General features: G+C 45.2%; 35 non-coding genes and 2 pseudogenes across 35 annotated transcripts; all 37 read left to right on the top strand.

Moving 5' to 3' along the window:
- Nucleotides 1-57: 57 nt before the first annotated feature.
- On the top strand, nt 58-249 carry LOC128451635 (U2 spliceosomal RNA). Its single transcript, XR_008340174.1, has one exon. It is a non-coding gene; the product is annotated as a U2 spliceosomal RNA (small nuclear RNA).
- A 514-nt stretch (nt 250-763) lies between these two features.
- On the top strand, nt 764-876 carry LOC128452536 (U5 spliceosomal RNA). Its single transcript, XR_008341028.1, has one exon. It is a non-coding gene; the product is annotated as a U5 spliceosomal RNA (small nuclear RNA).
- A 175-nt stretch (nt 877-1,051) lies between these two features.
- LOC128451634 (U2 spliceosomal RNA) lies at nt 1,052-1,243 on the top strand. Its single transcript, XR_008340173.1, has one exon. It is a non-coding gene; the product is annotated as a U2 spliceosomal RNA (small nuclear RNA).
- Nucleotides 1,244-2,615: 1,372 nt separating this feature from the next.
- LOC128452523 (U5 spliceosomal RNA) lies at nt 2,616-2,728 on the top strand. Its single transcript, XR_008341016.1, has one exon. It is a non-coding gene; the product is annotated as a U5 spliceosomal RNA (small nuclear RNA).
- Nucleotides 2,729-2,908: 180 nt separating this feature from the next.
- Nucleotides 2,909-3,100, top strand: LOC128451927 (U2 spliceosomal RNA). Its single transcript, XR_008340448.1, has one exon. It is a non-coding gene; the product is annotated as a U2 spliceosomal RNA (small nuclear RNA).
- A 514-nt stretch (nt 3,101-3,614) lies between these two features.
- Nucleotides 3,615-3,727, top strand: LOC128452382 (U5 spliceosomal RNA). Its single transcript, XR_008340879.1, has one exon. It is a non-coding gene; the product is annotated as a U5 spliceosomal RNA (small nuclear RNA).
- A 180-nt stretch (nt 3,728-3,907) lies between these two features.
- LOC128451964 (uncharacterized) lies at nt 3,908-4,079 on the top strand (annotated as a pseudogene).
- A 514-nt stretch (nt 4,080-4,593) lies between these two features.
- Nucleotides 4,594-4,706, top strand: LOC128452381 (U5 spliceosomal RNA). The gene has a single exon (XR_008340878.1). It is a non-coding gene; the product is annotated as a U5 spliceosomal RNA (small nuclear RNA).
- A 175-nt stretch (nt 4,707-4,881) lies between these two features.
- On the top strand, nt 4,882-5,073 carry LOC128451633 (U2 spliceosomal RNA). Its single transcript, XR_008340172.1, has one exon. It is a non-coding gene; the product is annotated as a U2 spliceosomal RNA (small nuclear RNA).
- A 514-nt stretch (nt 5,074-5,587) lies between these two features.
- LOC128452380 (U5 spliceosomal RNA) lies at nt 5,588-5,700 on the top strand. Its single transcript, XR_008340877.1, has one exon. It is a non-coding gene; the product is annotated as a U5 spliceosomal RNA (small nuclear RNA).
- Nucleotides 5,701-5,875: 175 nt separating this feature from the next.
- On the top strand, nt 5,876-6,067 carry LOC128451811 (U2 spliceosomal RNA). Its single transcript, XR_008340340.1, has one exon. It is a non-coding gene; the product is annotated as a U2 spliceosomal RNA (small nuclear RNA).
- A 514-nt stretch (nt 6,068-6,581) lies between these two features.
- Nucleotides 6,582-6,694, top strand: LOC128452310 (U5 spliceosomal RNA). The gene has a single exon (XR_008340808.1). It is a non-coding gene; the product is annotated as a U5 spliceosomal RNA (small nuclear RNA).
- Nucleotides 6,695-6,874: 180 nt separating this feature from the next.
- LOC128451632 (U2 spliceosomal RNA) lies at nt 6,875-7,066 on the top strand. Its single transcript, XR_008340171.1, has one exon. It is a non-coding gene; the product is annotated as a U2 spliceosomal RNA (small nuclear RNA).
- A 514-nt stretch (nt 7,067-7,580) lies between these two features.
- On the top strand, nt 7,581-7,693 carry LOC128452379 (U5 spliceosomal RNA). Its single transcript, XR_008340876.1, has one exon. It is a non-coding gene; the product is annotated as a U5 spliceosomal RNA (small nuclear RNA).
- Nucleotides 7,694-7,873: 180 nt separating this feature from the next.
- On the top strand, nt 7,874-8,065 carry LOC128451631 (U2 spliceosomal RNA). The gene has a single exon (XR_008340170.1). It is a non-coding gene; the product is annotated as a U2 spliceosomal RNA (small nuclear RNA).
- Nucleotides 8,066-8,579: 514 nt separating this feature from the next.
- LOC128452378 (U5 spliceosomal RNA) lies at nt 8,580-8,692 on the top strand. Its single transcript, XR_008340875.1, has one exon. It is a non-coding gene; the product is annotated as a U5 spliceosomal RNA (small nuclear RNA).
- Nucleotides 8,693-8,872: 180 nt separating this feature from the next.
- LOC128451630 (U2 spliceosomal RNA) lies at nt 8,873-9,064 on the top strand. The gene has a single exon (XR_008340169.1). It is a non-coding gene; the product is annotated as a U2 spliceosomal RNA (small nuclear RNA).
- A 514-nt stretch (nt 9,065-9,578) lies between these two features.
- Nucleotides 9,579-9,691, top strand: LOC128452377 (U5 spliceosomal RNA). The gene has a single exon (XR_008340874.1). It is a non-coding gene; the product is annotated as a U5 spliceosomal RNA (small nuclear RNA).
- Nucleotides 9,692-9,871: 180 nt separating this feature from the next.
- LOC128451628 (U2 spliceosomal RNA) lies at nt 9,872-10,063 on the top strand. The gene has a single exon (XR_008340168.1). It is a non-coding gene; the product is annotated as a U2 spliceosomal RNA (small nuclear RNA).
- A 514-nt stretch (nt 10,064-10,577) lies between these two features.
- LOC128452376 (U5 spliceosomal RNA) lies at nt 10,578-10,690 on the top strand. The gene has a single exon (XR_008340873.1). It is a non-coding gene; the product is annotated as a U5 spliceosomal RNA (small nuclear RNA).
- A 180-nt stretch (nt 10,691-10,870) lies between these two features.
- Nucleotides 10,871-11,062, top strand: LOC128451627 (U2 spliceosomal RNA). Its single transcript, XR_008340167.1, has one exon. It is a non-coding gene; the product is annotated as a U2 spliceosomal RNA (small nuclear RNA).
- A 514-nt stretch (nt 11,063-11,576) lies between these two features.
- Nucleotides 11,577-11,689, top strand: LOC128452530 (U5 spliceosomal RNA). Its single transcript, XR_008341022.1, has one exon. It is a non-coding gene; the product is annotated as a U5 spliceosomal RNA (small nuclear RNA).
- A 180-nt stretch (nt 11,690-11,869) lies between these two features.
- On the top strand, nt 11,870-12,061 carry LOC128451626 (U2 spliceosomal RNA). Its single transcript, XR_008340166.1, has one exon. It is a non-coding gene; the product is annotated as a U2 spliceosomal RNA (small nuclear RNA).
- A 513-nt stretch (nt 12,062-12,574) lies between these two features.
- Nucleotides 12,575-12,687, top strand: LOC128452375 (U5 spliceosomal RNA). The gene has a single exon (XR_008340872.1). It is a non-coding gene; the product is annotated as a U5 spliceosomal RNA (small nuclear RNA).
- A 180-nt stretch (nt 12,688-12,867) lies between these two features.
- Nucleotides 12,868-13,059, top strand: LOC128451851 (U2 spliceosomal RNA). Its single transcript, XR_008340377.1, has one exon. It is a non-coding gene; the product is annotated as a U2 spliceosomal RNA (small nuclear RNA).
- Nucleotides 13,060-13,573: 514 nt separating this feature from the next.
- On the top strand, nt 13,574-13,686 carry LOC128452374 (U5 spliceosomal RNA). The gene has a single exon (XR_008340871.1). It is a non-coding gene; the product is annotated as a U5 spliceosomal RNA (small nuclear RNA).
- A 175-nt stretch (nt 13,687-13,861) lies between these two features.
- LOC128451625 (U2 spliceosomal RNA) lies at nt 13,862-14,053 on the top strand. The gene has a single exon (XR_008340165.1). It is a non-coding gene; the product is annotated as a U2 spliceosomal RNA (small nuclear RNA).
- Nucleotides 14,054-14,567: 514 nt separating this feature from the next.
- On the top strand, nt 14,568-14,680 carry LOC128452372 (U5 spliceosomal RNA). The gene has a single exon (XR_008340869.1). It is a non-coding gene; the product is annotated as a U5 spliceosomal RNA (small nuclear RNA).
- A 175-nt stretch (nt 14,681-14,855) lies between these two features.
- Nucleotides 14,856-15,047, top strand: LOC128451872 (U2 spliceosomal RNA). Its single transcript, XR_008340398.1, has one exon. It is a non-coding gene; the product is annotated as a U2 spliceosomal RNA (small nuclear RNA).
- A 514-nt stretch (nt 15,048-15,561) lies between these two features.
- LOC128452309 (U5 spliceosomal RNA) lies at nt 15,562-15,674 on the top strand. Its single transcript, XR_008340806.1, has one exon. It is a non-coding gene; the product is annotated as a U5 spliceosomal RNA (small nuclear RNA).
- Nucleotides 15,675-15,854: 180 nt separating this feature from the next.
- Nucleotides 15,855-16,046, top strand: LOC128451913 (U2 spliceosomal RNA). The gene has a single exon (XR_008340435.1). It is a non-coding gene; the product is annotated as a U2 spliceosomal RNA (small nuclear RNA).
- A 514-nt stretch (nt 16,047-16,560) lies between these two features.
- LOC128452371 (U5 spliceosomal RNA) lies at nt 16,561-16,673 on the top strand. The gene has a single exon (XR_008340868.1). It is a non-coding gene; the product is annotated as a U5 spliceosomal RNA (small nuclear RNA).
- A 180-nt stretch (nt 16,674-16,853) lies between these two features.
- Nucleotides 16,854-17,025, top strand: LOC128451963 (uncharacterized; annotated as a pseudogene).
- A 514-nt stretch (nt 17,026-17,539) lies between these two features.
- LOC128452370 (U5 spliceosomal RNA) lies at nt 17,540-17,652 on the top strand. Its single transcript, XR_008340867.1, has one exon. It is a non-coding gene; the product is annotated as a U5 spliceosomal RNA (small nuclear RNA).
- A 180-nt stretch (nt 17,653-17,832) lies between these two features.
- On the top strand, nt 17,833-18,024 carry LOC128451623 (U2 spliceosomal RNA). The gene has a single exon (XR_008340163.1). It is a non-coding gene; the product is annotated as a U2 spliceosomal RNA (small nuclear RNA).
- Nucleotides 18,025-18,538: 514 nt separating this feature from the next.
- LOC128452308 (U5 spliceosomal RNA) lies at nt 18,539-18,651 on the top strand. Its single transcript, XR_008340805.1, has one exon. It is a non-coding gene; the product is annotated as a U5 spliceosomal RNA (small nuclear RNA).
- Nucleotides 18,652-18,831: 180 nt separating this feature from the next.
- On the top strand, nt 18,832-19,023 carry LOC128451622 (U2 spliceosomal RNA). The gene has a single exon (XR_008340162.1). It is a non-coding gene; the product is annotated as a U2 spliceosomal RNA (small nuclear RNA).
- Nucleotides 19,024-19,362: the final 339 nt, after the last annotated feature.

Raw genomic sequence — 19,362 nt, 5'->3', positions numbered from 1 at the left:
CACAGCAAGGGAGATTTGCGCCAAGAGCTTGGCGTGGACATCCAACACTTGTGGATTATCGCTTCTCGGCCTTTTGGCTAAGATCAAGTGTAGTATCTGTTCTTATCAGTTTAATATCTGATATGTCCTCTATATGAGGACTACATATTAAGCAGATTTTTGGCAAGAGGAGCAGAAATTTGGAGCTTGCTCCCTTCTCTCCACGCATCGACCTAGCATTGCAGTGCCGCTGGGAACGGTGCACTCTGTTCTTACCTTGTAGAAAAGCAAACACTCAAACAATTGTGGAGTTTTAAAGGTGAATTCTACACTGGGTCAATGAAACTGAGGGAATGGCCTGGCAGAGTTTGACAAGTGTGCAAAACCGCTCTGATGACTCACTGCCTTGTGAAGTGATCATGCATGACTCTGCACGGGGTCACAATGAGCTTCAACTGGATTCCAAATTGAATCAGAAGCGTTTGTCAAAAACTGAAACTGGTTTTCACTCAAGATCCTCTGGGAGACTTGGTGAGAAAGCAGAGTCAGCTTTTTGGACCCAATGTAAGTGGTTCAGGGATGTATCGCTTAAAAAGGCTTAAAAGCCAATCACTAGTCAGGGCAGGAGCAAATAAAGACTTGTATAATTTTGGTTGGCAGATGGGGGCGTGGTGGGAATGTTGTATACTAGAATCTGACATGCGGAAAGCAAAGAGAGGCCCACCGCGTAGGTGGTGACTGTGACCGAGAGGCTCCTCCGCTGCTCTCGAACAGAGGGCCATGCTGACTCTGGTTTCTCTTCATAACGCACAAGTCTTTCGCCTTTTACTAAAGACTTCCGTGGAGAGGAACACACATCAGTTGAATCTATTTTTGGCAGGCTTTGCTTTATGGCTGAGCCTTATGAAATTGTGAAAAGTCAAAGAATTGTCTAGGTCAGAAATCAAGTGTCCACAAAGGAGAGCTTAGGCGGAGGTGATGAGCAGCAGCCATTGTTATGCACACCTACAAACGGGGTACCACAGCAAGGGAGATTTGCGCCAAGAGCTTGGCGTGGACATCCTTGTCGATTATCGCTTCTCGGCCTTTTGGCTAAGATCAAGTGTAGTATCTGTTCTTATCAGTTTAATATCTGATATGTCCTCTATATGAGGACTACATATTAAGCAGATTTTTGGCAAGAGGAGCAGAAATTTGGAGCTTGCTCCCTTCTCTCCACGCATCGACCTAGCATTGCAGTGCCGCTGGGAACGGTGCACTCTGTTCTTACCTTGTAGAAAAGCAAACACTCAAACAATTGTGGAGTTTTAAAGGTGAATTCTACACTGGGTCAATGAAACTGAGGAAATGGCCTGGCAGAGTTTGACAAGTGTGCGAAACCGCTCTGATGACTCACTGCCTTGTGAAGTGATCATGCATGACTCTGCACGGGGTCACAATGAGCTTCAACTGGATTCCAAATTATATTTTACTCCTAGAAGGCTTCATCTGATGAAAGTTATAAATGATTCTACATGTACGTTATGTTCCTCCAAAGCGATCGGCAGCTTTTTTCATATGTTTTGGGAGTGTACACCTGTGGCAGAATTTTGGAAAATGATCTCCTTGAATCTATCTAAGTTGTTTAATATTAAGTTGCCTTGTTTGCCTGCTACATTCATTTTAAATGATTTATCAGGACTGGGGTTGACCCTGGACAAGAGGAAAGCGTTGTTGGCGGGATTCACTGCTGCAAAAAAACTTGTTGCTACACGCTGGAAACCTCCACACTCACTTTCTTTCCGAGCATGGATTTTAACATACTTGGACATTGTCTATTTAGAACTGTCAACAGCTCGAGTACATGGAGCCAAAGAATCCGCTATAAAGGCCTGGGAATCGCTCCTAACTGTCCTCCGTGCGCTTCAACTGTAATATGTGATTAAGGTTTCTTTAGGAAGCTGGATCCGGGATGTGGGTGGTTTGTGTTTGGGATAGTTTTATTTTATTTTATTCATTTATGTTACTTTATTTTATTTTATTTCCCTGTGTTTTATTACATACATATGTTATTGTTTTTGTATTAATGACCTATTGTATATTTGTGTTTGTTTATTTAATATTTTCATATATATATATTTTTTCTATTTTACTATTTGACTTATTCCTAGTTATTATTTTCCTTTATTGTTTACCTTTGTGTGTCTATATACATTGACAGGTATGAGTACATGTGAATATATATGTTGTTATTGATTACTGTAACATTGATCTGTACCTTGCTACATTTCTCAGTAAAATAAAAAGTTGATCACAAAAAAAAAAAAACTGGATTCCAAATTGAATCAGAAGCGTTTGTCAAAAACTGAAACTGGTTTTCACTCAAGATCCTCTGGGAGACTTGGTGAGAAAGCAGAGTCAGCTTTTTGGACCCAATGTAAGTGGTTCAGGGATGTATCGCTTAAAAAGGCTTAAAAGCCAATCACTAGTCAGGGCAGGAGCAAATAAAGACTTGTATAATTTTGGTTGGCAGATGGGGGCGTGGTGGGAATGTTGTATACTAGAATCTGACATGCGGAAAGCAAAGAGAGGCCCACCGCGTAGGTGGTGACTGTGACCGAGAGGCTCCTCCGCTGCTCTCGAACAGAGGGCCATGCTGATTCTGGTTTCTCTTCATAACGCACAAGTCTTTCGCCTTTTACTAAAGACTTCCGTGGAGAGGAACACACATGAGTTGAATCTATTTTTGGCAGGCTTTGCTTTATGGCTGAGCCTTATGAAATTGTGAAAAGTCAAAGAATTGTCTAGGTCAGAAATCAAGTGTCCACAAAGGAGAGCTTAGGCGGAGGTGATGAGCAGCAGCCATTGTTATGCACACCTACAAACGGGGTACCACAGCAAGGGAGATTTGCGCCAAGAGCTTGGCGTGGACATCCAACACTTGTGGATTATCGCTTCTCGGCCTTTTGGCTAAGATCAAGTGTAGTATCTGTTCTTATCAGTTTAATATCTGATATGTCCTCTATATGAGGACTACATATTAAGCAGATTTTTGGCAAGAGGAGCAGAAATTTGGAGCTTGCTCCCTTCTCTCCACGCATCGACCTACCATTGCAGTGCCGCTGGGAACGGTGCACTCTGTTCTTACCTTGTAGAAAAGCAAACACTCAAACAATTATGGAGTGTTAAAGGTGAATTCTACACTGGGTCAATGAAACTGAGGGAATGGCCTGGCAGAGTTTGACAAGTGTGCAAAACCGCTCTGATGACTCACTGCCTTGTGAAGTGATCCTGCATGACTCTGCACGGGGTCACAATGAGCTTCAACTGGATTCCAAATTGAATCAGAAGCGTTTGTCAAAAACTGAAACTGGTTTTCACTCAAGATCCTCTGGGAGACTTGGTGAGAAAGCAGAGTCAGCTTTTTGGACCCAATGTAAGTGGTTCAGGGATGTATCGCTTAAAAAGGCTTAAAAGCCAATCACTAGTCAGGGCAGGAGCAAATAAAGACTTGTATAATTTTGGTTGGCAGATGGGGGCGTGGTGGGAATGTTGTATACTAGAATCTGACATGCGGAAAGCAAAGAGAGGCCCACCGCGTAGGTGGTGACTGTGACCGAGAGGCTCCTCCGCTGCTCTCGAACAGAGGGCCATGCTGACTCTGGTTTCTCTTCATAACGCACAAGTCTTTCGCCTTTTACTAAAGACTTCCGTGGAGAGGAACACACATGAGTTGAATCTATTTTTGGCAGGCTTTGCTTTATGGCTGAGCCTTATGAAATTGTGAAAAGTCAAAGAATTGTCTAGGTCAGAAATCAAGTGTCCACAAAGGAGAGCTTAGGCGGAGGTGATGAGCAGCAGCCATTGTTATGCACACCTACAAACGGGGTACCACAGCAAGAGAGATTTGCGCCAAGAGCTTGGCGTGGACATCCAACACTTGTGGATTATCGCTTCTCGGCCTTTTGGCTAAGATCAAGTGTAGTATCTGTTCTTATCAGTTTAATATCTGATATGTCCTCTATATGAGGACTACATATTAAGCAGATTTTTGGAGCTTGCTCCCTTCTCTCCACGCATCGACCTAGCATTGCAGTGCCGCTGGGAACGGTGCACTCTGTTCTTACCTTGTAGAAAAGCAAACACTCAAACAATTGTGGAGTTTTAAAGGTAAATTCTACACTGGGTCAATGAAACTGAGGGAATGGCCTGGCAGAGTTTGACAAGTGTGCAAAACCGCTCTGATGACTCACTGCCTTGTGAAGTGATCATGCATGACTCTGCACGGGGTCACAATGAGCTTCAACTGGATTCCAAATTGAATCAGAAGCGTTTGTCAAAAACTGAAACTGGTTTTCACTCAAGATCATCTGGGAGACTTGGTGAGAAAGCAGAGTCAGCTTTTTGGACCCAATGTAAGTGGTTCAGGGATGTATCGCTTAAAAAGGCTTAAAAGCCAATCACTAGTCAGGGCAGGAGCAAATAAAGACTTGTATAATTTTGGTTGGCAGATGGGGGCGTCGTGGGAATGTTGTATACTAGAATCTGACATGCGGAAAGCAAAGAGAGGCCCACCGCGTAGGTGGTGACTGTGACCGAGAGGCTCCTCCGCTGCTCTCGAACAGAGGGCCATGCTGACTCTGGTTTCTCTTCATAACGCACAAGTCTTTCGCCTTTTACTAAAGACTTCCGTGGAGAGGAACACACATGAGTTGAATCTATTTTTGGCAGGCTTTGCTTTATGGCTGAGCCTTATGAAATTGTGAAAAGTCAAAGAATTGTCTAGGTCAGAAATCAAGTGTCCACAAAGGAGAGCTTAGGCGGAGGTGATGAGCAGCAGCCATTGTTATGCACACCTACAAACGGGGTACCACAGCAAGGGAGATTTGCGCCAAGAGCTTGGCGTGGACATCCTTGTGGATTATCGCTTCTCGGCCTTTTGGCTAAGATCAAGTGTAGTATCTGTTCTTATCAGTTTAATATCTGATATGTCCTCTATATGAGGACTACATATTAAGCAGATTTTTGGCAAGAGGAGCAGAAATTTGGAGCTTGCTCCCTTCTCTCCACGCATCGACCTAGCATTGCAGTGCCGCTGGGAACGGTGCACTCTGTTCTTACCTTGTAGAAAAGCAAACACTCAAACAATTGTGGAGTTTTAAAGGTGAATTCTACACTGGGTCAATGAAACTGAGGGAATGGCCTGGCAGAGTTTGACAAGTGTGCAAAACCGCTCTGATGACTCACTGCCTTGTGAAGTGATCATGCATGACTCTGCACGGGGTCACAATGAGCTTCAACTGGATTCCAAATTGAATCAGAAGCGTTTGTCAAAAACTGAAACTGGTTTTCACTCAAGATCCTCTGGGAGACTTGGTGAGAAAGCAGAGTCAGCTTTTTGGACCCAATGTAAGTGGTTCAGGGATGTATCGCTTAAAAAGGCTTAAAAGCCAATCACTAGTCAGGGCAGGAGCAAATAAAGACTTGTATAATTTTGGTTGGCAGATGGGGGCGTGGTGGGAATGTTGTATACTAGAATCTGACATGCGGAAAGCAAAGAGAGGCCCACCGCGTAGGTGGTGACTGTGACCGAGAGGCTCCTCCGCTGCTCTCGAACAGAGGGCCATGCTGACTCTGGTTTCTCTTCATAACGCACAAGTCTTTCGCCTTTTACTAAAGACTTCCGTGGAGAGGAACACACATGAGTTGAATCTATTTTTGGCAGGCTTTGCTTTATGGCTGAGCCTTATGAAATTGTGAAAAGTCAAAGAATTGTCTAGGTCAGAAATCAAGTGTCCACAAAGGAGAGCTTAGGCGGAGGTGATGAGCAGCAGCCATTGTTATGCACACCTACAAACGGGGTACCACAGCAAGGGAGATTTGCGCCAAGAGCTTGGCGTGGACATCCTTGTCGATTATCGCTTCTCAGCCTTTTGGCTAAGATCAAGTGTAGTATCTGTTCTTATCAGTTTAATATCTGATATGTCCTCTATATGAGGACTACATATTAAGCAGATTTTTGGCAAGAGGAGCAGAAATTTGGAGCTTGCTCCCTTCTCTCCACGCATCGACCTAGCATTGCAGTGCCGCTGGGAACGGTGCACTCTGTTCTTACCTTGTAGAAAAGCAAACACTCAAACAATTGTGGAGTTTTAAAGGTGAATTCTACACTGGGTCAATGAAACTGAGGGAATGGCCTGGCAGAGTTTGACAAGTGTGCAAAACCGCTCTGATGACTCACTGCCTTGTGAAGTGATCATGCATGACTCTGCACGGGGTCACAATGAGCTTCAACTGGATTCCAAATTGAATCAGAAGCGTTTGTCAAAAACTGAAACTGGTTTTCACTCAAGATCCTCTGGGAGACTTGGTGAGAAAGCAGAGTCAGCTTTTTGGACCCAATGTAAGTGGTTCAGGGATGTATCGCTTAAAAAGGCTTAAAAGCCAATCACTAGTCAGGGCAGGAGCAAATAAAGACTTGTATAATTTTGGTTGGCAGATGGGGGCGTGGTGGGAATGTTGTATACTAGAATCTGACATGCGGAAAGCAAAGAGAGGCCCACCGCGTAGGTGGTGACTGTGACCGAGAGGCTCCACCGCTGCTCTCGAACAGAGGGCCATGCTGACTCTGGTTTCTCTTCATAACGCACAAGTCTTTCGCCTTTTACTAAAGACTTCCGTGGAGAGGAACAAACATGAGTTGAATCTATTTTTGGCAGGCTTTGCTTTATGGCTGAGCCTTATGAAATTGTGAAAAGTCAAAGAATTGTCTAGGTCAGAAATCAAGTGTCCACAAAGGAGAGCTTAGGCGGAGGTGATGAGCAGCAGCCATTGTTATGCACACCTACAAACGGGGTACCACAGCAAGGGAGATTTGCGCCAAGAGCTTGGCGTGGACATCCAACACTTGTGGATTATCGCTTCTCGGCCTTTTGGCTAAGATCAAGTGTAGTATCTGTTCTTATCAGTTTAATATCTGATATGTCCTCTATATGAGGACTACATATTAAGCAGATTTTTGGCAAGAGGAGCAGAAATTTGGAGCTTGCTCCCTTCTCTCCACGCATCGACCTAGCATTGCAGTGCCGCTGGGAACGGTGCACTCTGTTCTTACCTTGTAGAAAAGCAAACACTCAAACAATTGTGGAGTTTTAAAGGTGAATTCTACACTGGGTCAATGAAACTGAGGGAATGGCCTGGCAGAGTTTGACAAGTGTGCAAAACCGCTCTGATGACTCACTGCCTTGTGAAGTGATCATGCATGACTCTGCACGGGGTCACAATGAGCTTCAACTGGATTCCAAATTGAATCAGAAGCGTTTGTCAAAAACTGAAACTGGTTTTCACTCAAGATCCTCTGGGAGACTTGGTGAGAAAGCAGAGTCAGCTTTTTGGACCCAATGTAAGTGGTTCAGGGATGTATCGCTTAAAAAGGCTTAAAAGCCAATCACTAGTCAGGGCAGGAGCAAATAAAGACTTGTATAATTTTGGTTGGCAGATGGGGGCGTGGTGGGAATGTTGTATACTAGAATCTGACATGCGGAAAGCAAAGAGAGGCCCACCGCGTAGGTGGTGACTGTGACCGAGAGGCTCCTCCGCTGCTCTCGAACAGAGGGCCATGCTGACTCTGGTTTCTCTTCATAACGCACAAGTCTTTCGCCTTTTACTAAAGACTTCCGTGGAGAGGAACACACATGAGTTGAATCTATTTTTGGCAGGCTTTGCTTTATGGCTGAGCCTTATGAAATTGTGAAAAGTCAAAGAATTGTCTAGGTCAGAAATCAAGTGTCCACAAAGGAGAGCTTAGGCGGAGGTGATGAGCAGCAGCCATTGTTATGCACACCTACAAACGGGGTACCACAGCAAGGGAGATTTGCGCCAAGAGCTTGGCTTGGACATCCAACACTTGTGGATTATCGCTTCTCGGCCTTTTGGCTAAGATCAAGTGTAGTATCTGTTCTTATCAGTTTAATATCTGATATGTCCTCTATATGAGGACTACATATTAAGCAGATTTTTGGCAAGAGGAGCAGAAATTTGGAGCTTGCTCCCTTCTCTCCACGCATCGACCTAGCATTGCAGTGCCGCTGGGAACGGTGCACTCTGTTCTTACCTTGTAGAAAAGCAAACACTCAAACAATTGTGGAGTTTTAAAGGTCAATTCTACACTGGGTCAATGAAACTGAGGGAATGGCCTGGCAGAGTTTGACAAGTGTGCGAAACCGCTCTGATGACTCACTGCCTTGTGAAGTGATCATGCATGACTCTGCACGGGGTCACAATGAGCTTCAACTGGATTCCAAATTGAATCAGAAGCGTTTGTCAAAAACTGAAACTGGTTTTCACTCAAGATCCTCTGGGAGACTTGGTGAGAAAGCAGAGTCAGCTTTTTGGACCCAATGTAAGTGGTTCAGGGATGTATCGCTTAAAAAGGCTTAAAAGCCAATCACTAGTCAGGGCAGGAGCAAATAAAGACTTGTATAATTTTGGTTGGCAGATGGGGGCGTGGTGGGAATGTTGTATACTAGAATCTGACATGCGGAAAGCAAAGAGAGGCCCACCGCGTAGGTGGTGACTGTGACCGAGAGGCTCCTCCGCTGCTCTCGAACAGAGGGCCATGCTGACTCTGGTTTCTCTTCATAACGCACAAGTCTTTCGCCTTTTACTAAAGACTTCCGTGGAGAGGAACACACATGAGTTGAATCTATTTTTGGCAGGCTTTGCTTTATGGCTGAGCCTTATGAAATTGTGAAAAGTCAAAGAATTGTCTAGGTCAGAAATCAAGTGTCCACAAAGGAGAGCTTAGGCGGAGGTGATGAGCAGCAGCCATTGTTATGCACACCTACAAACGGGGTACCACAGCAAGGGAGATTTGCGCCAAGAGCTTGGCGTGGACATCCAACACTTGTGGATTATCGCTTCTCGGCCTTTTGGCTAAGATCAAGTGTAGTATCTGTTCTTATCAGTTTAATATCTGATATGTCCTCTATATGAGGACTACATATTAAGCAGATTTTTGGCAAGAGGAGCAGAAATTTGGAGCTTGCTCCCTTCTCTCCACGCATCGACCTAGCATTGCAGTGCCGCTGGGAACGGTGCACTCTGTTCTTACCTTGTAGAAAAGCAAACACTCAAACAATTGTGGAGTTTTAAAGGTGAATTCTACACTGGGTCAATGAAACTGAGGGAATGGCCTGGCAGAGTTTGACAAGTGTGCAAAACCGCTCTGATGACTCACTGCCTTGTGAAGTGATCATGCATGACTCTGCACGGGGTCACAATGAGCTTCAACTGGATTCCAAATTGAATCAGAAGCGTTTGTCAAAAACTGAAACTGGTTTTCACTCAAGATCCTCTGGGAGACTTGGTGAGAAAGCAGAGTCAGCTTTTTGGACCCAATGTAAGTGGTTCAGGGATGTATCGCTTAAAAAGGCTTAAAAGCCAATCACTAGTCAGGGCAGGAGCAAATAAAGACTTGTATAATTTTGGTTGGCAGATGGGGGCGTGGTGGGAATGTTGTATACTAGAATCTGACATGCGGAAAGCAAAGAGAGGCCCACCGCGTAGGTGGTGACTGTGACCGAGAGGCTCCTCCGCTGCTCTCGAACAGAGGGCCATGCTGACTCTGGTTTCTCTTCATAACGCACAAGTCTTTCGCCTTTTACTAAAGACTTCCGTGGAGAGGAACACACATGAGTTGAATCTATTTTTGGCAGGCTTTGCTTTATGGCTGAGCCTTATGAAATTGTGAAAAGTCAAAGAATTGTCTAGGTCAGAAATCAAGTGTCCACAAAGGAGAGCTTAGGCGGAGGTGATGAGCAGCAGCCATTGTTATGCACACCTACAAACGGGGTACCACAGCAAGGGAGATTTGCGCCAAGAGCTTGGCGTGGACATCCAACACTTGTGGATTATCGCTTCTCGGCCTTTTGGCTAAGATCAAGTGTAGTATCTGTTCTTATCAGTTTAATATCTGATATGTCCTCTATATGAGGACTACATATTAAGCAGATTTTTGGCAAGAGGAGCAGAAATTTGGAGCTTGCTCCCTTCTCTCCACGCATCGACCTAGCATTGCAGTGCCGCTGGGAACGGTGCACTCTGTTCTTACCTTGTAGAAAAGCAAACACTCAAACAATTGTGGAGTTTTAAAGGTGAATTCTACACTGGGTCAATGAAACTGAGGGAATGGCCTGGCAGAGTTTGACAAGTGTGCAAAACCGCTCTGATGACTCACTGCCTTGTGAAGTGATCATGCATGACTCTGCACGGGGTCACAATGAGCTTCAACTGGATTCCAAATTGAATCAGAAGCGTTTGTCAAAAACTGAAACTGGTTTTCACTCAAGATCCTCTGGGAGACTTGGTGAGAAAGCAGAGTCAGCTTTTTGGACCCAATGTAAGTGGTTCAGGGATGTATCGCTTAAAAAGGCTTAAAAGCCAATCACTAGTCAGGGCAGGAGCAAATAAAGACTTGTATAATTTTGGTTGGCAGATGGGGGCGTGGTGGGAATGTTGTATACTAGAATCTGACATGCGGAAAGCAAAGAGAGGCCCACCGCGTAGGTGGTGACTGTGACCGAGAGGCTCCTCCGCTGCTCTCGAACAGAGGGCCATGCTGACTCTGGTTTCTCTTCATAACGCACAAGTCTTTCGCCTTTTACTAAAGACTTCCGTGGAGAGGAACACACATGAGTTGAATCTATTTTTGGCAGGCTTTGCTTTATGGCTGAGCCTTATGAAATTGTGAAAAGTCAAAGAATTGTCTAGGTCAGAAATCAAGTGTCCACAAAGGAGAGCTTAGGCGGAGGTGATGAGCAGCAGCCATTGTTATGCACACCTACAAACGGGGTACCACAGCAAGGGAGATTTGCGCCAAGAGCTTGGCGTGGACATCCAACACTTGTGGATTATCGCTTCTCGGCCTTTTGGCTAAGATCAAGTGTAGTATCTGTTCTTATCAGTTTAATATCTGATATGTCCTCTATATGAGGACTACATATTAAGCAGATTTTTGGCAAGAGGAGCAGAAATTTGGAGCTTGCTCCCTTCTCTCCACGCATCGACCTAGCATTGCAGTGCCGCTGGGAACGGTGCACTCTGTTCTTACCTTGTAGAAAAGCAAACACTCAAACAATTGTGGAGTTTTAAAAGTCAATTCTACACTGGGTCAATGAAACTGAGGGAATGGCCTGGCAGAGTTTGACAAGTGTGCGAAACCGCTCTGATGACTCACTGCCTTGTGAAGTGATCATGCATGACTCTGCACGGGGTCACAATGAGCTTCAACTGGATTCCAAATTGAATCAGAAGCGTTTGTCAAAAACTGAAACTGGTTTTCACTCAAGATCCTCTGGGAGACTTGGTGAGAAAGCAGAGTCAGCTTTTTGGACCCAATGTAAGTGGTTCAGGGATGTATCGCTTAAAAAAGCTTAAAAGCCAATCACTAGTCAGGGCAGGAGCAAATAAAGACTTGTATAATTTTGGTTGGCAGATGGGGGCGTGGTGGGAATGTTGTATACTAGAATCTGACATGCGGAAAGCAAAGAGAGGCCCACCGCGTAGGTGGTGACTGTGACCGAGAGGCTCCTCCGCTGCTCTCGAACAGAGGGCCATGCTGACACTGGTTTCTCTTCATAACGCACAAGTCTTTCGCCTTTTACTAAAGACTTCCGTGGAGAGGAACACACATGAGTTGAATCTATTTTTGGCAGGCTTTGCTTTATGGCTGAGCCTTATGAAATTGTGAAAAGTCAAAGAATTGTCTAGGTCAGAAATCAAGTGTCCACAAAGGAGAGCTTAGGCGGAGGTGATGAGCAGCAGCCATTGTTATGCACACCTACAAACGGGGTACCACAGCAAGGGAGATTTGCGCCAAGAGCTTGGCGTGGACATCCAACACTTGTGGATTATCGCTTCTCGGCCTTTTGGCTAAGATCAAGTGTAGTATCTGTTCTTATCAGTTTAATATCTGATATGTCCTCTATATGAGGACTACATATTAAGCAGATTTTTGGCAAGAGGAGCAGAAATTTGGAGCTTGCTCCCTTCTCTCCACGCATCGACCTAGCATTGCAGTGCCGCTGGGAACGGTGCACTCTGTTCTTACCTTGTAGAAAAGCAAACACTCAAACAATTGTGGAGTTTTAAAGGTGAATTATACACTGGGTCAATGAAACTGAGGGAATGGCCTGGCAGAGTTTGACAAGTGTGCAAAACCGCTCTGATGACTCACTGCCTTGTGAAGTGATCATGCATGACTCTGCACGGGGTCACAATGAGCTTCAACTGGATTCCAAATTGAATCAGAAGCGTTTGTCAAAAACTGAAACTGGTTTTCACTCAAGATCCTCTGGGAGACTTGGTGAGAAAGCAGAGTCAGCTTTTTGGACCCAATGTAAGTGGTTCAGGGATGTATCGCTTAAAAAGGCTTAAAAGCCAATCACTAGTCAGGGCAGGAGCAAATAAAGACTTGTATAATTTTGGTTGGCAGATGGGGGCGTGGTGGGAATGTTGTATACTAGAATCTGACATGCGGAAAGCAAAGAGAGGCCCACCGCGTAGGTGGTGATTGTGACCGAGAGGCTCCACCGCTGCTCTCGAACAGAGGGCAAGCTGACTCTGGTTTCTCTTCATAACGCACAAGTCTTTCGCCTTTTACTAAAGACTTCCGTGGAGAGGAACACACATGAGTTGAATCTATTTTTGGCAGGCTTTGCTTTATGGCTGAGCCTTATGAAATTGTGAAAAGTCAAAGAATTGTCTAGGTCAGAAATCAAGTGTCCACAAAGGAGAGCTTAGGCGGAGGTGATGAGCAGCAGCCATTGTTATGCACACCTACAAACGGGGTACCACAGCAAGGGAGATTTGCGCCAAGAGCTTGGCGTGGACATCCAACACTTGTGGATTATCGCTTCTCGGCCTTTTGGCTAAGATCAAGTGTAGTATCTGTTCTTATCAGTTTAATATCTGATATGTCCTTTATATGAGGACTACATATTAAGCAGATTTTTGGCAAGAGGAGCAGAAATTTGGAGCTTGCTCCCTTCTCTCCATGCATCGACCTAGCATTGCAGTGCCGCTGGGAACGGTGCACTCTGTTCTTACCTTGTAGAAAAGCAAACACTCAAACAATTGTGGAGTTTAAAAGGTCAATTCTACACTGGGACAATGAAACTGAGGGAATGGCCTGGCAGAGTTTGACAAGTGTGCGAAACCGCTCTGATGACTCACTGCCTTGTGAAGTGATCATGTATGACTCTGCACGGGGTCACAATGAGCTTCAACTGGATTCCAAATTGAATCAGAAGCGTTTGTCAAAAACTGAAACTGGTTTTCACTCAAGATCCTCTGGGAGAATTGGTGAGAAAGCAGAGTCAGCTTTTTGGACCCAATGTAAGTGGTTCAGGGATGTATCGCTTAAAAAGGCTTAAAAGCCAATCACTAGTCAGGGCAGGAGCAAATAAAGACTTGTATAATTTTGGTTGGCAGATGGGGGCGTGGTGGGAATGTTTTATATTAGAATCTGACATGCGGAAAGCAGAGAGAGGCCCACCGCGTAGGTGGTGACTGTGACCGAGAGGCTCCTCCGCTGCTCTCGAACAGAGGGCCATGCTGACTCTGGTTTCTCTTCATAACGCACAAGTCTTTCGCCTTTTACTAAAGACTTCCGTGGAGAGGAACACACATGAGTTGAATCTATTTTTGGCAGGCTTTGCTTTATGGCTGAGCCTTATGAAATTGTGAAAAGTCAAAGAATTGTCTAGGTCAGAAATCAAGTGTCCACAAAGGAGAGCTTAGGCGGAGGTGATGAGCAGCAGCCATTGTTATGCACACCTACAAACGGGGTACCACAGCAAGGGAGATTTGCGCCAAGAGCTTGGCGTGGACATCCTTGTGGATTATCGCTTCTCGGCCTTTTGGCTAAGATCAAGTGTAGTATCTGTTCTTATCAGTTTAATATCTGATATGTCCTCTATATGAGGACTACATATTAAGCAGATTTTTGGCAAGAGGAGCAGAAATTTGGAGCTTGCTCCCTTCTCTCCACGCATCGACCTAGCATTGCAGTGCCGCTGGGAACGGTGCACTCTGTTCTTACCTTGTAGAAAAGCAAACACTCAAACAATTGTGGAGTTTTAAAGGTGAATTCTACACTGGGTCAATGAAACTGAGGGAATGGCCTGGCAGAGTTTGACAAGTGTGCAAAACCGCTCTGATGACTCACTGCCTTGTGAAGTGATCATGCATGACTCTGCACGGGGTCACAATGAGCTTCAACTGGATTCCAAATTGAATCAGAAGCGTTTGTCAAAAACTGAAACTGGTTTTCACTCAAGATCCTCTGGGAGACTTGGTGAGAAAGCAGAGTCAGCTTTTTGGACCCAATGTAAGTGGTTCAGGGATGTATCGCTTAAAAAGGCTTAAAAGCCAATCACTAGTCAGGGCAGGAGCAAATAAAGACTTGTATAATTTTGGTTGGCAGATGGGGGCGTGGTGGGAATGTTGTATACTAGAATCTGACATGCGGAAAGCAAAGAGAGGCCCACCGCGTAGGTGGTGACTGTGACCGAGAGGCTCCTCCGCTGCTCTCGAACAGAGGGCCATGCTGACTCTGGTTTCTCTTCATAACGCACAAGTCTTTCGCCTTTTACTAAAGACTTCCGTGGAGAGGAACACACATGAGTTGAATCTATTTTTGGCAGGCTTTGCTTTATGGCTGAGCCTTATGAAATTGTGAAAAGTCAAAGAATTGTCTAGGTCAGAAATCAAGTGTCCACAAAGGAGAGCTTAGGCGGAGGTGATGAGCAGCAGCCATTGTTATGCACACCTACAAACGGGGTACCACAGCAAGGGAGATTTGCGCCAAGAGCTTGGCGTGGACATCCTTGTCGATTATCGCTTCTCGGCCTTTTGGCTAAGATCAAGTGTAGTATCTGTTCTTATCAGTTTAATATCTGATATGTCCTCTATATGAGGACTACATATTAAGCAGATTTTTGGCAAGAGGAGCAGAAATTTGGAGCTTGCTCCCTTCTCTCCACGCATCGACATAGCATTGCAGTGCTGCTGGGAACGGTGCACTCTGTTCTTACCTTGTAGAAAAGCAAACACTCAAACAATTGTGGAGTTTTAAAGGTGAATTCTACACTGGGTCAATGAAACTGAGGAAATGGCCTGGCAGAGTTTGACAAGTGTGCGAAACCGCTCTGATGACTCACTGCCTTGTGAAGTGATCATGCATGACTCTGCACGGGGTCACAATGAGCTTCAACTGGATTCCAAATTGAATCAGAAGCGTTTGTCAAAAACTGAAACTGGTTTTCACTCAAGATCCTCTGGGAGACTTGGTGAGAAAGCAGAGTCAGCTTTTTGGACCCAATGTAAGTGGTTCAGGGATGTATCGCTTAAAAAGGCTTAAAAGCCAATCACTAGTCAGGGCAGGAGCAAATAAAGACTTGTATAATTTTGGTTGGCAGATGGGGGCGTGGTGGGAATGTTGTATACTAGAATCTGACATGCGGAAAGCAAAGAGAGGCCCACCGCGTAGGTGGTGACTGTGACCGAGAGGCTCCTCCGCTGCTCTCGAACAGAGGGCCATGCTGACTCTGGTTTCTCTTCATAACGCACAAGTCTTTCGCCTTTTACTAAAGACTTCCGTGGAGAGGAACAAACATGAGTTGAATCTATTTTTGGCAGGCTTTGCTTTATGGCTGAGCCTTATGAAATTGTGAAAAGTCAAAGAATTGTCTAGGTCAGAAATCAAGTGTCCACAAAGGAGAGCTTAGGCGGAGGTGATGAGCAGCAGCCATTGTTATGCACACCTACAAACGGGGTACCACAGCAAGGGAGATTTGCGCCAAGAGCTTGGCGTGGACATCCAACACTTGTGGATTATCGCTTCGCGGCCTTTTGGCTAAGATCAAGTGTAGTATCTGTTCTTATCAGTTTAATATCTGATATGTCCTCTATATGAGGACTACATATTAAGCAGATTTTTGGCAAGAGGAGCAGAAATTTGGAGCTTGCTCCCTTCTCTCCACGCATCGACCTAGCATTGCAGTGCCGCTGGGAACGGTGCACTCTGTTCTTACCTTGTAGAAAAGCAAACACTCAAACAATTGTGGAGTTTTAAAGGTGAATTCTACACTGGGTCAATGAAACTGAGGGAATGGCCTGGCAGAGTTTGACAAGTGTGCAAAACCGCTCTGATGACTCACTGCCTTGTGAAGTGATCATGCATGACTCTGCACGGGGTCACAATGAGCTTCAACTGGATTCCAAATTGAATCAGAAGCGTTTGTCAAAAACTGAAACTGGTTTTCACTCAAGATCCTCTGGGAGACTTGGTGAGAAAGCAGAGTCAGCTTTTTGGACCCAATGTAAGTGGTTCAGGGATGTATCGCTTAAAAAGGCTTAAAAGCCAATCACTAGTCAGGGCAGGAGCAAATAAAGACTTGTATAATTTTGGTTGGCAGATGGGGGCGTGGTGGGAATGTTGTATACTAGAATCTGACATGCGGAAAGCAAAGAGAGGCCCACCGCGTAGGTGGTGACTGTGACCGAGAGGCTCCTCCGCTGCTCTCGAACAGAGGGCCATGCTGACTCTGGTTTCTCTTCATAACGCACAAGTCTTTCGCCTTTTACTAAAGACTTCCGTGGAGAGGAACACACATGAGTTGAATCTATTTTTGGCAGGCTTTGCTTTATGGCTGAGCCTTATGAAATTGTGAAAAGTCAAAGAATTGTCTAGGTCAGAAATCAAGTGTCCACAAAGGAGAGCTTAGGCGGAGGTGATGAGCAGCAGCCATTGTTATGCACACCTACAAACGGGGTACCACAGCAAGAGAGATTTGCGCCAAGAGCTTGGCGTGGACATCCAACACTTGTGGATTATCGCTTCTCGGCCTTTTGGCTAAGATCAAGTGTAGTATCTGTTCTTATCAGTTTAATATCTGATATGTCCTCTATATGAGGACTACATATTAAGCAGATTTTTGGAGCTTGCTCCCTTCTCTCCACGCATCGACCTAGCATTGCAGTGCCGCTGGGAACGGTGCACTCTGTTCTTACCTTGTAGAAAAGCAAACACTCAAACAATTGTGGAGTTTTAAAGGTGAATTCTACACTGGGTCAATGAAACTGAGGGAATGGCCTGGCAGAGTTTGACAAGTGTGCAAAACCGCTCTGATGACTCACTGCCTTGTGAAGTGATCATGCATGACTCTGCACGGGGTCACAATGAGCTTCAACTGGATTCCAAATTGAATCAGAAGCGTTTGTCAAAAACTGAAACTGGTTTTCACTCAAGATCATCTGGGAGACTTGGTGAGAAAGCAGAGTCAGCTTTTTGGACCCAATGTAAGTGGTTCAGGGATGTATCGCTTAAAAAGGCTTAAAAGCCAATCACTAGTCAGGGCAGGAGCAAATAAAGACTTGTATAATTTTGGTTGGCAGATGGGGGCGTGGTGGGAATGTTGTATACTAGAATCTGACATGCGGAAAGCAAAGAGAGGCCCACCGCGTAGGTGGTGACTGTGACCGAGAGGCTCCTCCGCTGCTCTCGAACAGAGGGCCATGCTGACTCTGGTTTCTCTTCATAACGCACAAGTCTTTCGCCTTTTACTAAAGACTTCCGTGGAGAGGAACACACATGAGTTGAATCTATTTTTGGCAGGCTTTGCTTTATGGCTGAGCCTTATGAAATTGTGAAAAGTCAAAGAATTGTCTAGGTCAGAAATCAAGTGTCCACAAAGGAGAGCTTAGGCGGAGGTGATGAGCAGCAGCCATTGTTATGCACACCTACAAACGGGGTACCACAGCAAGGGAGATTTGCGCCAAGAGCTTGGCGTGGACATCCAACACTTGTGGATTATCGCTTCTCGGCCTTTTGGCTAAGATCAAGTGTAGTATCTGTTCTTATCAGTTTAATATCTGATATGTCCTCTATATGAGGACTACATATTAAGCAGATTTTTGGCAAGAGGAGCAGAAATTTGGAGCTTGCTCCCTTCTCTCCACGCATCGACCTAGCATTGCAGTGCCGCTGGGAACGGTGCACTCTGTTCTTACCTTGTAGAAAAGCAAACACTCAAACAATTGTGGAGTTTTAAAGGTGAATTCTACACTGGGTCAATGAAACTGAGGGAATGGCCTGGCAGAGTTTGACAAGTGTGCAAAACCGCTCTGATGACTCACTGCCTTGTGAAGTGATCATGCATGACTCTGCACGGGGTCACAATGAGCTTCAACTGGATTCCAAATTGAATCAGAAGCGTTTGTCAAAAACTGAAACTGGTTTTCACTCAAGATCCTCTGGGAGACTTGGTGAGAAAGCAGAGTCAGCTTTTTGGACCCAATGTAAGTGGTTCAGGGATGTATCGCTTAAAAAGGCTTAAAAGCCAATCACTAGTCAGGGCAGGAGCAAATAAAGACTTGTATAATTTTGGTTGGCAGATGGGGGCGTGGTGGGAATGTTGTATACTAGAATCTGACATGCGGAAAGCAAAGAGAGGCCCACCGCGTAGGTGGTGACTGTGACCGAGAGGCTCCACCGCTGCTCTCGAACAGAGGGCCATGCTGACTCTGGTTTCTCTTCATAACGCACAAGTCTTTCGCCTTTTACTAAAGACTTCCGTGGAGAGGAACAAACATGAGTTGAATCTATTTTTGGCAGGCTTTGCTTTATGGCTGAGCCTTATGAAATTGTGAAAAGTCAAAGAATTGTCTAGGTCAGAAATCAAGTGTCCACAAAGGAGAGCTTAGGCGGAGGTGATGAGCAGCAGCCATTGTTATGCACACCTACAAACGGGGTACCACAGCAAGGGAGATTTGCGCCAAGAGCTTGGCGTGGACATCCAACACTTGTGGATTATCGCTTCTCGGCCTTTTGGCTAAGATCAAGTGTAGTATCTGTTCTTATCAGTTTAATATCTGATATGTCCTCTATATGAGGACTACATATTAAGCAGATTTTTGGCAAGAGGAGCAGAAATTTGGAGCTTGCTCCCTTCTCTCCACGCATCGACCTAGCATTGCAGTGCCGCTGGGAACGGTGCACTCTGTTCTTACCTTGTAGAAAAGCAAACACTCAAACAATTGTGGAGTTTTAAAGGTGAATTCTACACTGGGTCAATGAAACTGAGGGAATGGCCTGGCAGAGTTTGACAAGTGTGCAAAACCGCTCTGATGACTCACTGCCTTGTGAAGTGATCATGCATGACTCTGCACGGGGTCACAATGAGCTTCAACTGGATTCCAAATTGAATCAGAAGCGTTTGTCAAAAACTGAAACTGGTTTTCACTCAAGATCCTCTGGGAGACTTGGTGAGAAAGCAGAGTCAGCTTTTTGGACCCAATGTAAGTGGTTCAGGGATGTATCGCTTAAAAAGGCTTAAAAGCCAA

The sequence above is a fragment of the Pleuronectes platessa genome, chromosome 11 (genome assembly GCF_947347685.1).
Source record: "Pleuronectes platessa chromosome 11, fPlePla1.1, whole genome shotgun sequence".
In the NCBI taxonomy this organism is placed as follows: domain Eukaryota; kingdom Metazoa; phylum Chordata; class Actinopteri; order Pleuronectiformes; family Pleuronectidae; genus Pleuronectes; species Pleuronectes platessa.
Note: the sequence above shows the minus strand (reverse complement) of the source record. Positions and strands in the feature narration are given on the sequence as shown.